Source organism: Phascolarctos cinereus, unplaced genomic scaffold, assembly GCF_003287225.1.
Source record: "Phascolarctos cinereus isolate Bilbo 61053 unplaced genomic scaffold, phaCin_HiC Scaffold_9;HRSCAF=440, whole genome shotgun sequence".
Taxonomy (NCBI): domain Eukaryota; kingdom Metazoa; phylum Chordata; class Mammalia; order Diprotodontia; family Phascolarctidae; genus Phascolarctos; species Phascolarctos cinereus.
In genome coordinates this window covers 117906826-117918685 of record NW_027556402.1, presented here as the reverse complement: position 1 = coordinate 117918685, position 11860 = coordinate 117906826, and the positions used below count along the sequence as shown (strand labels likewise).

Sequence of the window (11860 nt, the reverse complement as noted above, 5' to 3'; positions counted from 1 at the left end):
GTGTTCCATCAATATTCGATTCAATACAACTGGAGGCATTATGGCGAAAGAGGGCAAGTGCTGGAGCCTTGGGTTGTCCTCCCACCCAGGTTCTTTCCTGGCTGTGCATCTGCCTCTCTAAGCTTCCCTGCTTGCATTGGACCGTCTTCGATGTCCTCTCTACTTCGGAAAGGCTATGCCTAAGTCTGTCGGCACTGGCCTCTCAGGTCAGTTCTCCTCAGGCCAGCAAGGCCACAACCTCCATCTCAGTTAGAAGAGGCTTTAAGCCACTCCGTGGCTGCTGCTTTCCCTTCAAAGGCCAAAGAATTGTCTTCAGCCCTGACGATGGCTCTTCCAAACCAACGACTGCCGAGGATGTCAATCCCTCCTCCTTTGAACCACTGAGACGCCCACTCCCTCCCCGCCCTCCCGGCCCACCCCCACGCCCGCTGCTGAGTTTTCCCTCCACAAGGTTGACCAAAAAGCAACCCTCCTAGTTACTGACTGTAAGGATCTCGGTCCTCCTTTTCAAACGGTCTTCAGCTAATATGGACAAGAGCCCCGAGCTCGGGCTCGGTAACTACTCCTCAGTGCTCAGGGATCCTCCAGCGCTGTCCTTTGGTGGTGGGTTTCTGCTCGAGTCCCGCTGCCTCCACATGTTCTCCCACCAAAGAGACAGAGCGGGGAAGCGGCGAAGCGGCGAAGCTAGCAGTCGTCGCGGTCACTGCCAGACTCGCTCACTTGTAAGTCACTTCGCAGGATGTCCAGCATCTGGTTGTTTCCCGGCGGCCGGCTGGTGCCATTGGTAGCAGGGTTTCCTCCGCTGAAGTGCGGGCGACGAGGCTGGGAGTGGAAGGCCCGGGCGGCCGGCCTCGTCCACTTGGCTGCTGGCGCTTTCGTCGTCGCTGGAGGAGGTACTCTCGGAATCCGACGAGCTGCTCCCGCTGCTCCCGCTGCTCCCGCTGCCGCCCGCTCCTCCTCCTCTTCGTCCTCCTCCTCCTCCTCCTGTTTTCCAGGATTTCCAGCTCTGCCCTCAGCTCTCTCTTCAGGTCCTCCAAGTCGAGTTCAGGCAAAGGGTTCTCTTGGACTGGAGAGGTTTTTGGCCCAACCCACGGCTTCCCTGGGGCTCGAATGGCTGCTGGAAGTGGGGGTGGTCCAGCTGGGGGCTGCTCCATTGGCGCCTCGATTTGGCTGCTTCCTTCACTTCTTCTCTTCTTGACCTGAATGCTGCTAGTGAGTTTCTCCAACACGCATTCACCAGTGTCATGATTAACGATGAGAACACAGTCTCCCTGGTACGGTCTTTTGTTTCCTTGGTACACCGTCCTCGCATGTGTCGCTCCAGGAACGTGTGGTAGCGCAAGGGTGACTGCATCTCCTTTGGCAACCTGGAGCTCTCCTTCACCTGAAGTGTCTAGGGCTGCTGGTTTAAAATCATAGCGGATGGTGTGGAAGAAGACCTTGGGCGTCTTCTGGAAGCTGTCGCCGAGCTTGAGGCAGTGCTCTCGGCCGTCCAGCAGCGGTTGGCGGTGCGGTCCTTGGCCCTTTGCCCGCCGGGGGAAGCGGCCTGCAGATACCGCCCGCTCCGACCCTTGCGGCCCAGATCTCAATGGACGCCCTCGCCTCCATGTTCCTAGGCCTCTGATTGCCGCCTTCTCAGAGATTCCTCTCTGGACAGAGAATGCCAGCTCTTCCCCTGGAGCTGTGGCAGCACAAGATGTTGACCCTGAGGGGAGGCGCTGTTTTCTGCGTCTTCCTCTGCTTAGCCCCTCCCTTGACTCCACCCCCACAAGGTGCGGCGACCAACCGGCTTGGGAGAGCCCTTCCAGGCTCTGCCGTCCACGTGAGCCCTGGCCATTCAGCACCACCATCTCTCCAAGAAAACATCTTCACTTCCTCCTAGCACTTGCAAAGCTCTCCAGTTCTCCTACCTAACTGGGTCACGTAGCAAGGATCCATGTCATTGGCACGCACCAGGACCAGCAGGTTTCTGAGCGTCTGAGGTTCTGAGATGGGAAGAGGGCAGGGAAAACCGCCAATCATCATGTCTTTCCCCAAACTGCAGCACCACCCCTCCCCCAGGACTGCCCTTCAATCCTTGCCGCCAGTGGGCAGTGGGGAGAAATGGTCGGCATTTCTCTTGGGAAATAGAGGGACAGCATCAGTATTCTTTGCAAATGTCTTCTTTGGTGTGCTAGCTCTGAACAGAGGGAGAGCAAGGTGTACAGGGGAACAACACTGGCACGCAAACGGAAGGCACGTCACCCAACCCTGCTTGCCTCCTTTTCCTCCCCTGCAGAACGAGGGTGGAGGGAGGGAGGTGTAAACTACTCCAGCACCTTTCCCTAGAAAACCCCCAAGAGAGCCACCAATTGACTGAACAAGCACAATGCCAATCCTGAAGTGGAGGGGCAGTCATTTGCATGACTAACATCTTTGCTAAGGCATGATTGAAACGGGTGAGATTTCTAGTGCAATGCACCCTTAATGCAGAATTCTTTGACTGGGAAATCAGCTGAGAGTTTTTTTTGGATAACTGTGCCATAGTCGTGATAGAAAAAATTCTGAGTGACATTTTCCATGAGTAGTAGGGTAATGTCCACAGCAAGAAAGGGTCTTTCAGGACTGTAGAGGGAGCTAGGGAACATAAGGGATTATTGAGTTGTAGATCTGGGAGAGATGCAGAAAAATCATGACTAAACATCTGAAGCTGAACTAAGTTAAAGAGTTGGACACCTGAATGGGGTAAAAAAAAATTGTATCATCAGTTTCACTGACCTCTCATTGAAACTTCGCATTTCTTTCAGTTATTTTATTTATTTATTTATTTATTTTGGCTAAGCAATGGAGTTAATTGATTTGCCCTGGGTTACACAGCTACTAAATATTATGTGTCTGAGGTCAGGTTTGAACTCGGTTCCTCCTGAATCCAGGGCTGCGGCTTTATATACTGAGCCACCTAGTTTCCCCTCTTTCAGTTATTTTAAAACTTTATTCAGGGAAGTGATCCATAGAATTCACCAGGCTGCCAGTGAGACCCTGCAAATCAGAGAAAAGGTTAAGAACTCCTCTGGACATACTTTCAATGCATCTCTTTCCAATCAGAGAACATTATCACTTATGGATACAATAAGTAAGAATTGAATACAAGAGCATCAGTGACTCCAGGACAGTTTTGCTGGAAAGACCTTAGACATGCTCTAATGCAGGGGTGGAATTCCTGTAGCCTTCGGGCCAGTTGTGGCCCCATAAGTCCTTGGGTGGGGCCTTCTGACTGAGTCCAAGTTTCACAGAACAAATCCTTTTAGTAAGGGGATTTGTTCTGTGAAGTTTGGGTTCAGTCAATGGGTGGCACTTGAGGACATAGGACACATGTGACCTAGGGGATTTTGCTTCCCCATTCCTGCTGTAATGCAACTATTTCAAGTGACCCAGAAATGACTTGTACAAGGTCACACAATCAAATAACAGTAGAATGCCTCCCCATAAACCCCAACTTCCTTTTGGATTTCATTTGGCCTCCGGTGTCCAAACTTCTGACCTGTTATTACTTTTGGGTATAAGCTCTGATGGGATTTTTTTCCCCGATGGTCGGTATAAACAAGATAGACTTTATTCTCATTGGTTTTAAGAGTCATACATCACTTTATTGATCAACATGAGTTCAAATATACAGAAAGGCATTGCAGTGTCATGTTCAGTCACTTGTCATAGAGTCACTTGTTAATGAGCATTATTGACAGCCCTCTCCTGATTTCTCTACTTGACTGATAATGAGTGACCCAGGGCTACTTTCTTTATTAGGAAGGCAAGGAGAGAAGTAAGGGCAAAGAGGCCCTTCAAAGACTATGTTTGAGAGACTGTGGATAAGGCAACTCTCTGTGGCTTCGTAAAATGCTATATGCCCTTTTTCATAATCTAGAAAAATGCCCACTTTTTTCATAGGTGGGCTGGACCGAAAACCTGTTTGTAAATTCCAGAGAAAGAAACATCTTTCAGTTCTAATACCTGCTAGGGTCCTCATATCCTCATAGGAAGGGAGCTTCCCCTTTCTGCTGACTGAATCTTTACAGATGCCCAATTCCCACTCAGTCTTATCTCCTACATCCATTTCCCAGTAGTGTTTGCCTGAGGTGAAGGCCTGAGCCCCCAAAACAGCAAAAAGATGGTTAAATCTGTTTTTGTGGTCAGGCAGGTCCTGACAGAGACTTCCATACTGGACACTCTTCAAATCTTCAGACAGGATGAGCCGATTCAGGATCCAGAGTTCTATCCCTCAGGAAACTCTCGAGCACTTCTCTCAAGCCTGTGATGGGGCAGGTGGTCCAGGCAGGGGAAGCAAGCTCTGTTTCTTCAAGTAGTAGGCACTCCTCACGCCTTTCCCACGTGCCCTTTCTTTCCTGGAGCTCTTCCAAAGGGCACCTGGTCCAAATTCTCTTCTCCTTCTACAGTCCCAGCTTGTAGATTCTGGATTTGTTGGGGTGGCTTGGCCTTGCTGTGCTCCACTTTGACCATGTTGTCTCTGGATTCCCGGTCCAGTCTTTGCACGTATGACTATTCTTCATCCCATGAGAACTCATGCAAATATTGATATTCTTCATCCCATAAGAACTCATGCAGCTTCTCATATTCACACGTAATAGACTGCTTCCATGTTTCGGCATCCTCCTTCCATCTAGTCTCTCTCCTTCTTACTTCATCCAACATAGCTTTAAATTCCTCCTCTTTTTCCTGTAAGACAGTGCGGGTCTCCTGGAGCTTGTCTTTGCCCTTGTCAGCAGCTGTTTCCAAGGGAAGCACTTGGCAATCCTTGTGCTCTGGGGCTAATAAACAGGAATCACAGAGGACTGTCTTGTCTTCCTCACAGAAGAACTTCTCTTTTTCCCCATGTTGATCACAGGTGGTTAGGTCCACCAAGCCCTGCAGCAAATGAGGTCTGAGCATTTTGCTAGTGATGGACAGATTCTGCAGGTTCCTGGTGGGCACCAAGTCACTGTCTTGAATGACTCCTCTGCACTCTGGGAAGGTCCAGGTTTCATTGGCTCCCTCCCTGCACTGGAGAAGATACACTTTGCAAAATCTATGGCCACATTTGATAGTCACTGGGTCAGTGAAGTAGCTCAGGTCGATAGAGCAAGTGAGATCTGCCTTGAGGTTTTCAATGAAGGCTCTTGAGTCCATGTTCCTAGTTCTCTGATTCCTTCCTTCTCAGATATTGCTCTCAGGAGAGAGAATGCCAGCTCTTCTCCTGCAGCTCTGGCAGCTAAAAATGTTAGCCCTGAGCTGGGCAGTCATTTTATGTGTCTTCCTCTGCTTAGCCCCTCCCTTTACTCCACCCCCTAAAGGTGAGAACTCCTGGCTTTGGAGAAGGCTTGCAGGCTTTGCTCTAGATCTGAGTTCTCACCTTTCTCCTAATCCTGCAATTTAGCATCGCTATCTTTTTATATTTTAATTTTTTGCTGTTTTTGGTGAGGCAATCAGAGTTAAGTGACTTGCCCAGGGTCACACAGCTAGTAAGTGTCAAGTGTCTGATGCCTGATTTGAACTTAGGTCCTCCTGACTCCAAGGCCAGAACTCTATCTACTGGGCCACCTAGGTGCCCCCAACATCACTATGTGTTGAAGAAAACATCTTCACTTCCTTTTAGGACTTGCAAAGGTCACCAGTTATCCTACCTAACTTGCTTATTTAGCAAGCACCCTCTCATTTCCAAGCATCAGGACCACCACATTTCTGAGGTTCTGATGTTCTGAGATGGAAACTGGGCAAGGAAAATGCCCAATCACCATCTCTGCTCCCAAACTGCATCCCCCCATAACAAACACATGTATGAAACTTTGGTATTCCTACCACCTCAGCCTCTCTTTTTTGTTCCCTCTCACTGTTATAATTCAGTGGCTGGGACTAAGATGGCAGTTATACACACACACACACACACACACACACACACACACACACACACAAATGTTTGTCTTCCTTCCCTCCTTCCTTCCTCCCTTCCTTCCTTCCTTCCTTCCTTCCTTCCTTCCTTCCTTTTCCTTCCTTCCTTCCTTCCTTCCTTTCTTCTTTCTTTCTTTTTTCTTTCTTTCTTTCTTTCTTTCTTTCTTTCTTTCTTTCTTTCTTTCTTTCTTTCTTTCTTTCTTTCTTTCTAATGGGAAACTTCTGATTCCATTCTTCTCAGACATTCCACTCAAAAAAGATAAGGCTAGCTCCTTTCTAAGAGCTCTACCAGCAAAAGATGTCAGAACTGACTTACTGAGATCCTTTTTTTACAGCTTGTCCCTTCTAGCTCCTCTTTTTTACCCCTTTCTCAAAAGGGGAAAACTCCTGTGTCCCAAAGTGCTTCTAATCTCTGTAATGGGGCTGAGTTCTCACCTTTTCCCATGTTAGCATGATGGACCTTCCAGGTTCCCAATGGAGGTCACACCTAAGCACTTTAGACTGGAGTTGTCCTGCCCTTCATTCCTTCCAACCATTGTGGATTGGGTAGAAATGACTGGGATTTTTAATTGGAAATGTAGTGACAGCTTCAATATTGTTTTGCAATGTCTTCTTTGGTGTGATTGCTCTAGAGAAAGAAGAATGTCTATAGGGAAGAACAAGGGTACAAAAACAGAAGGGAGCAAAATAAGTTTATTTTGTCAAAAGTCTCCCCTCAATTTCCTACCCTCTATTCATCTGTTGGGGTCTTATTTGTTAAATTATTCCATTTACATTTACTTCTGTAGACATCTTATATTTCCTGATTCAGTGGAATTTCCTGACTCTATTGTGGTCCTCAATTGTATTGTTTCTCTCTCTGGGACCAACATCCTTTTTTCCTTCTTCTTCTTCTTCTTAATAGTATTTATTTTTTTCCCCCTAATTACATGTAAAGATAATTTTCAGCATTTATTTTTGTAAGGTTTTGAATTCCAAATCTTTCTCCCTCTCTCCTTTCCCTGCCCCCTCCACAAGACACCAAGCAATCTGATTTAGGTTATGCATGTACAATCATGTTAAACATATTTCCACATTAGTCACCAACATCTTTTAAAAAATTTAAGTATAAAATTTGTTATAATCTTTCTTGAATGTATTGTTCATAACATCAGTTTTTTCTTTTCCTATTTTTACCTTTAATTTTTCTTTTTGTTTACATCCAGTAAACAAAAAAATTTTAAGTTGTTTTTTAAAAAACTTTTGAGTTCCAAATTCTCTTTCCCCCTCCCTCTCCCCCCTCTTTGAGAAGGCAGCAGTTTGATGTAGATTATAATTGTGTAGTCAATCAAAACATCCATATTAGCCATGCTGCAGAAGAAAATGCAGACCCCCAAAGGAATGAAAAAATTTTAAAAAGTATGCTTGAATCCACATTCAACCTCCATCAATTCTTTCTCTCAGGTTTGAGAGCATTTTTTATAATCAGTCCTTCAGAATCGTTTTAGAACATTGTACTGAGCCTCCTGTATTTAGGAGCATCATCGTCATCCCTCTACAACAGCACTCTGGCAGTAGCCTCCATAGACATCCCTGACATCAGAAGAGCAATAGTACCCTGGTATCTCAAGACGGTAGTATCACCAATATCAGATTCCTCCCCCACAAAATGAGCTGGAGAAGGAAAGGGCAATCTACTCTAGTATATTTGCCAAGAAAACCCCAAGTGGTGTCAGCAAATGACTGAACAACCATAACAACAATCCTTAACTGGAGAGGAAGTAATTTAAATAGCTAGCGACATAGTCAATTAGTCATTTAAATGGGTCAGTTCCTGGGTGAAATCCCACCCTAATGCAGAATTCCTTGATAGATAAATAAGCAGAGAATTTTGTTTGACAACTTTGATCATTAATCAAAGTGATTTCTAAAAGAAGCAAAGGCGTCCTTGGAAAACTGTCCAGCTAGAAGTCATTTTCCATGAACTATATATACTATAGGAGAGTTGATCCAGAATTTGGGTGGAAGGTAATTCCTTGACTACAACCATTACAGAAAAAGATAATAAAAAGTAGAGAATAATAGCAAAAGTGGAGAAATTTATCAAAGTACTCTAGAAAAATTTGATGATAAAAAGAACATTTTCAGTTTCAGGGTGGGAAGGTGGATGCTTAGGAAAAGCTTTACTAAGAAGAGGAATTCCTCATTAAGGAACAATACTTAGAGGTGGGTAATGTAAAGTGTTATCCCCGTTTTATAGATGACAAAACTGAGACTCAGAACAACTAACTTACTTAAGATCCCATTGCTATTAAATGTCAAAGCCAGAAGTTGAGCCCAATTTTTTTTGGGGGGGGGTCCTTGACCAGTGTTACTTCCAGCTGGCTTTTCATCCCTCATCCATCTCCCATTCTGAACAATATGAAATTTACATCATATAGATGAGTAATGAATTTTGTAGTGTTTTGTATTGCCTGGTCTTGTATCATGGGTCTTTACAACTAGTCTGTAAGGTCCTTGTGGCTGGTGACTTTTCATAGCCCCACCTCCCTGATATCCAATTCACTTGCAAGCCATGACATTTCCTTCCTGATGTCATGGTCCTGTTTGAAAATGAGTAATAGTAGCTGCCCCACTGGGGACCCAACAGGCCAGTTCCATTGGTCAATGCAACTCCTTCCTTCCTTCCATTGTTCCCTCTTTTCTTTCTTCTGTCCCTCCTTCCTCTCCCTTCATCTTCTCCTTCTGTCCACATAGGCTACCATACATTGACTTGCACGTGCTCTGCCCAAAGGAATATACATTTTGCTCACTGAAATGTCACAAGGCATCTTGGGGTTTATGGCTTTAGGTTTCTGTTTTCATGAATTTTTTTTAGAAACAGCTTTATTGATGCCTTTTGTTCTTACATCATCATTTCTGAATATGCCCCCTTTCCTGTGTCTCACTCCCACTCCACCAAGAGCCTTTCCTTGTATCAAAGAGAAAAGAAATAACATGTGAGCAAAACTAATTGACACATCAAAACACATCTGACAGTCTATACCACATTTTGTGCTATAACTCTACAATGTAACCCTTCTTTTTCCATCTGGAACTTGAACTCCTACCCCTGTAGTCCTGAGCTATGTTCATATTCTGTTATTTCAGTTGTGTCCAACTCTTCCTGACCCCATTTGGGGTTTTCTTGGGAAGATACTAGAGTGGTTTACCATTTTCTTCTCCAGTTCATTTGACAGATGAGGAAACTGAGGCAAGCAGGATTAAGTGACTTGCCCAGGTCATACAACTAGTAAGTGGCAGAAGCCAGATTGGAACTCAAGAAGATGAGTCTTCCTGATTCCAGGCCTAGCACTTTATCCACTGTGCCTCCTAGCTGCCCTCACCTTAGCTAGTCTCAGGCCCATCATGTCACGTTTCAGCCATCTCCACGCTACAATGAAGCAGATATCCTCCCTACCTTTCCAACTATAGTTTTATGTTTTGTATTATAATGCAAGCTCTTTGAGAGTAAGAACTGTATTGCTTGTTTGTTCCTGTAGTCCCAGCATTTAACACAGTGACTGGTACCCAGTCAATGTTTAATAAATGCTTGTTTATTCATTCATTCATTTATTCATTAGTTTGTTCATTTGTTCATCCATTCATAGTGCTATATCTCTCCAATGAAAGTTTTTTCTCATCTTTTCTTTGGGGCCAAGACTGGGCACTGGATATGAACTTTTTTCTCAGAACTCCCTTTCTCTTTCTATCTCTCAATTCCCTATTGTAGTACACTATGGATTACACCAGGGATTTGCATTCAGTAGGTATAGAATCAATGTTTTTTGAATGAATAATGAATAATACCATAAGATGGTAATGAAGTGGATTGGCTATATTGGATCAGGGTGGCTTGAATGAATTTTAGTACTTCCACTACATGTATCCGCAGTAAATAGCCATGATACAAGCTCCTCCATTTTCTAATGAAGCACTTTTTTCTAATTCAATTTTATTTTTCAATTAATGAAAGTTTGCCTCCTTTTTCTCCCACCTCCTTCTCTCCACCTCACCCCCAACTAGTTAGAAAGCAAGACAAATAAACCCCTTGTTAAAAAGGTATAGTTCAACTCAAAAAATTACTGAATGGGGAGGGGTTTAGAAGGGGAGAAAGATTTTAGTCTACATTGAGTCTATCACTTTTCCCTGTGGAGGTGGATAGCATATTTCACCATGTGTCCCCTAGAATTGTAGCTGGTCATTACAGTAAGTCTTTTAAAGTGGTTCGCCTTTATAATATTGTTATTGTGTAATGGTTAGTCTGGTTACGCTTACTTTCCTCTGCATCAGTTTATACAAATCTTCCTAGGTTTCCCTAAAATGTCATCATTTCCTACAGCATAATAGCATTCTATCACAACCATGTCTTAAGTTTTCAAGCCATTCCCTAAATAATGGACATTCCCTTGGTTTCCCTTTCTTTGCCACCATCAAAAGAGCCACTATAAATAAATATACTTATGAAGTCCTTTTCCTCTTTCTTTGATCTCTTTTGGGTATAGACCTAGTGGAGTTATGTCTAGGTCAAAGGCTATGCACAGTTAAATAGCTTTGGAGGCACAGTCCCAAATGGTTTTCCAGAATGGCTGGACCAGTTCCAAGAAGTAAGTGACAATAATGGACAGAATCTCAGAGGTAATAGTGACCTTGCAGGAGTTCTAGTTTGATCCATACCTCTAGCCCACCTTGAGAGTAGGAACTGTATTGCTTACTTGTGCCTGTAGTCCTGGCACTTAACACAGTGACTGGTACATAGTCAATGTTTAATAGGAAGACTGCCACATTAAATACACTTTTAGTGGTATTATGGTTGGTTTTTTTTTGGGGGGGGTGAGGCAATCAGAGTTAAGTGACTTGCCCAGGGTCACACAGCTAAAAAGTATTATGTGTCTGAGGCCGGATTTGAACTCAGGTCCTCCATGACTCCAAGGCCAGTGCTCTATCCACTGAGCCACCTAGCTGCCCCCTAGTCATTGTTTAATAAATGCTTGTTTACTCATGCATTCATTTATTCATTAGTTTGTTCATTCATTCATAGTGCTGAGACTTAGAGGAGATCCCACCTCTAAATCTGCTACTTATGTGACACTTAATCTCCTGCATCTCTATGTCCTTATGTGTATTAGGAGGAAGAACTCTGAAGTACCTTGTAGCTCTAGGGAGACTAAGTCCATTATCCTAAGAAACCCTCCCCCCACCCCTTTTTTTAGAGGTGATTGGGGTTGAATGATTTGCCCAGGGTCACGAAGTTTATAAAGCTCAAGTGTTTGAGGCTGGATTTGAACTCAGTTCCTCCTGACTCCAAGGCTATTGCTCTATCCATTGAGCCATCTAGCTACTCCTTAAGAAACCCTTCTACAACATACTCAAGGAGCTGTAAATCAGTCTTTGCCAACTTCAATTCAAGAGCAACTTACTTCTTCCCTAGAGTAGCAGAAAACCCTCTCAAAGCCTCACAAAGTCCTCACAGAGCCCAATTTCCTCTTTGATTTTACCCAGCCTCCCCACACCAAACCTCTTTTGCCCTGTGTGTGATGTATTACTTTTTCATTTCCTTTTTTTGGAGGCAATGGGGGGTAAGTGACTTGCCAAGGTTCACACAGCTAGTAAGTGTCTGAGGACAGATTTGAACCCAGGTCCTCCCAATTCCAGGCCTGGTGTTCTATCCACTTCACCACCTAACTGTGTATTACTTTTTTGGCTAAGGTTTCCTGGTAAGAAAGAGGTAACGACTTTGGGAAAAGTTCTTAACCTGGGGCCAGTGAAATTAAAAAAAAATGTTGATAAGTGCATTTCAGTATAATTGGTTTTCTTCCTCTGTATTTTATTCTAGGAATTAAGGACTATTATTCTGAGAAAGCGTCTATAGGCTTTGCTAGACATTGAAAAGGGGCCTTGATACATAAAAAGAGTGAAATAC

At 44.3% G+C, this 11860-nt stretch overlaps 2 pseudogenes; both read right to left on the bottom strand.

The window, feature by feature from the left end:
- Window positions 1-684: 684 nt before the first annotated feature.
- LOC110203618 (ELL-associated factor 1 pseudogene) lies at window positions 685-1850 on the bottom strand (annotated as a pseudogene).
- A 1862-nt stretch (window positions 1851-3712) lies between these two features.
- Window positions 3713-5160, bottom strand: LOC110203617 (putative E3 ubiquitin-protein ligase TRIML1 pseudogene; annotated as a pseudogene).
- Window positions 5161-11860: the final 6700 nt, after the last annotated feature.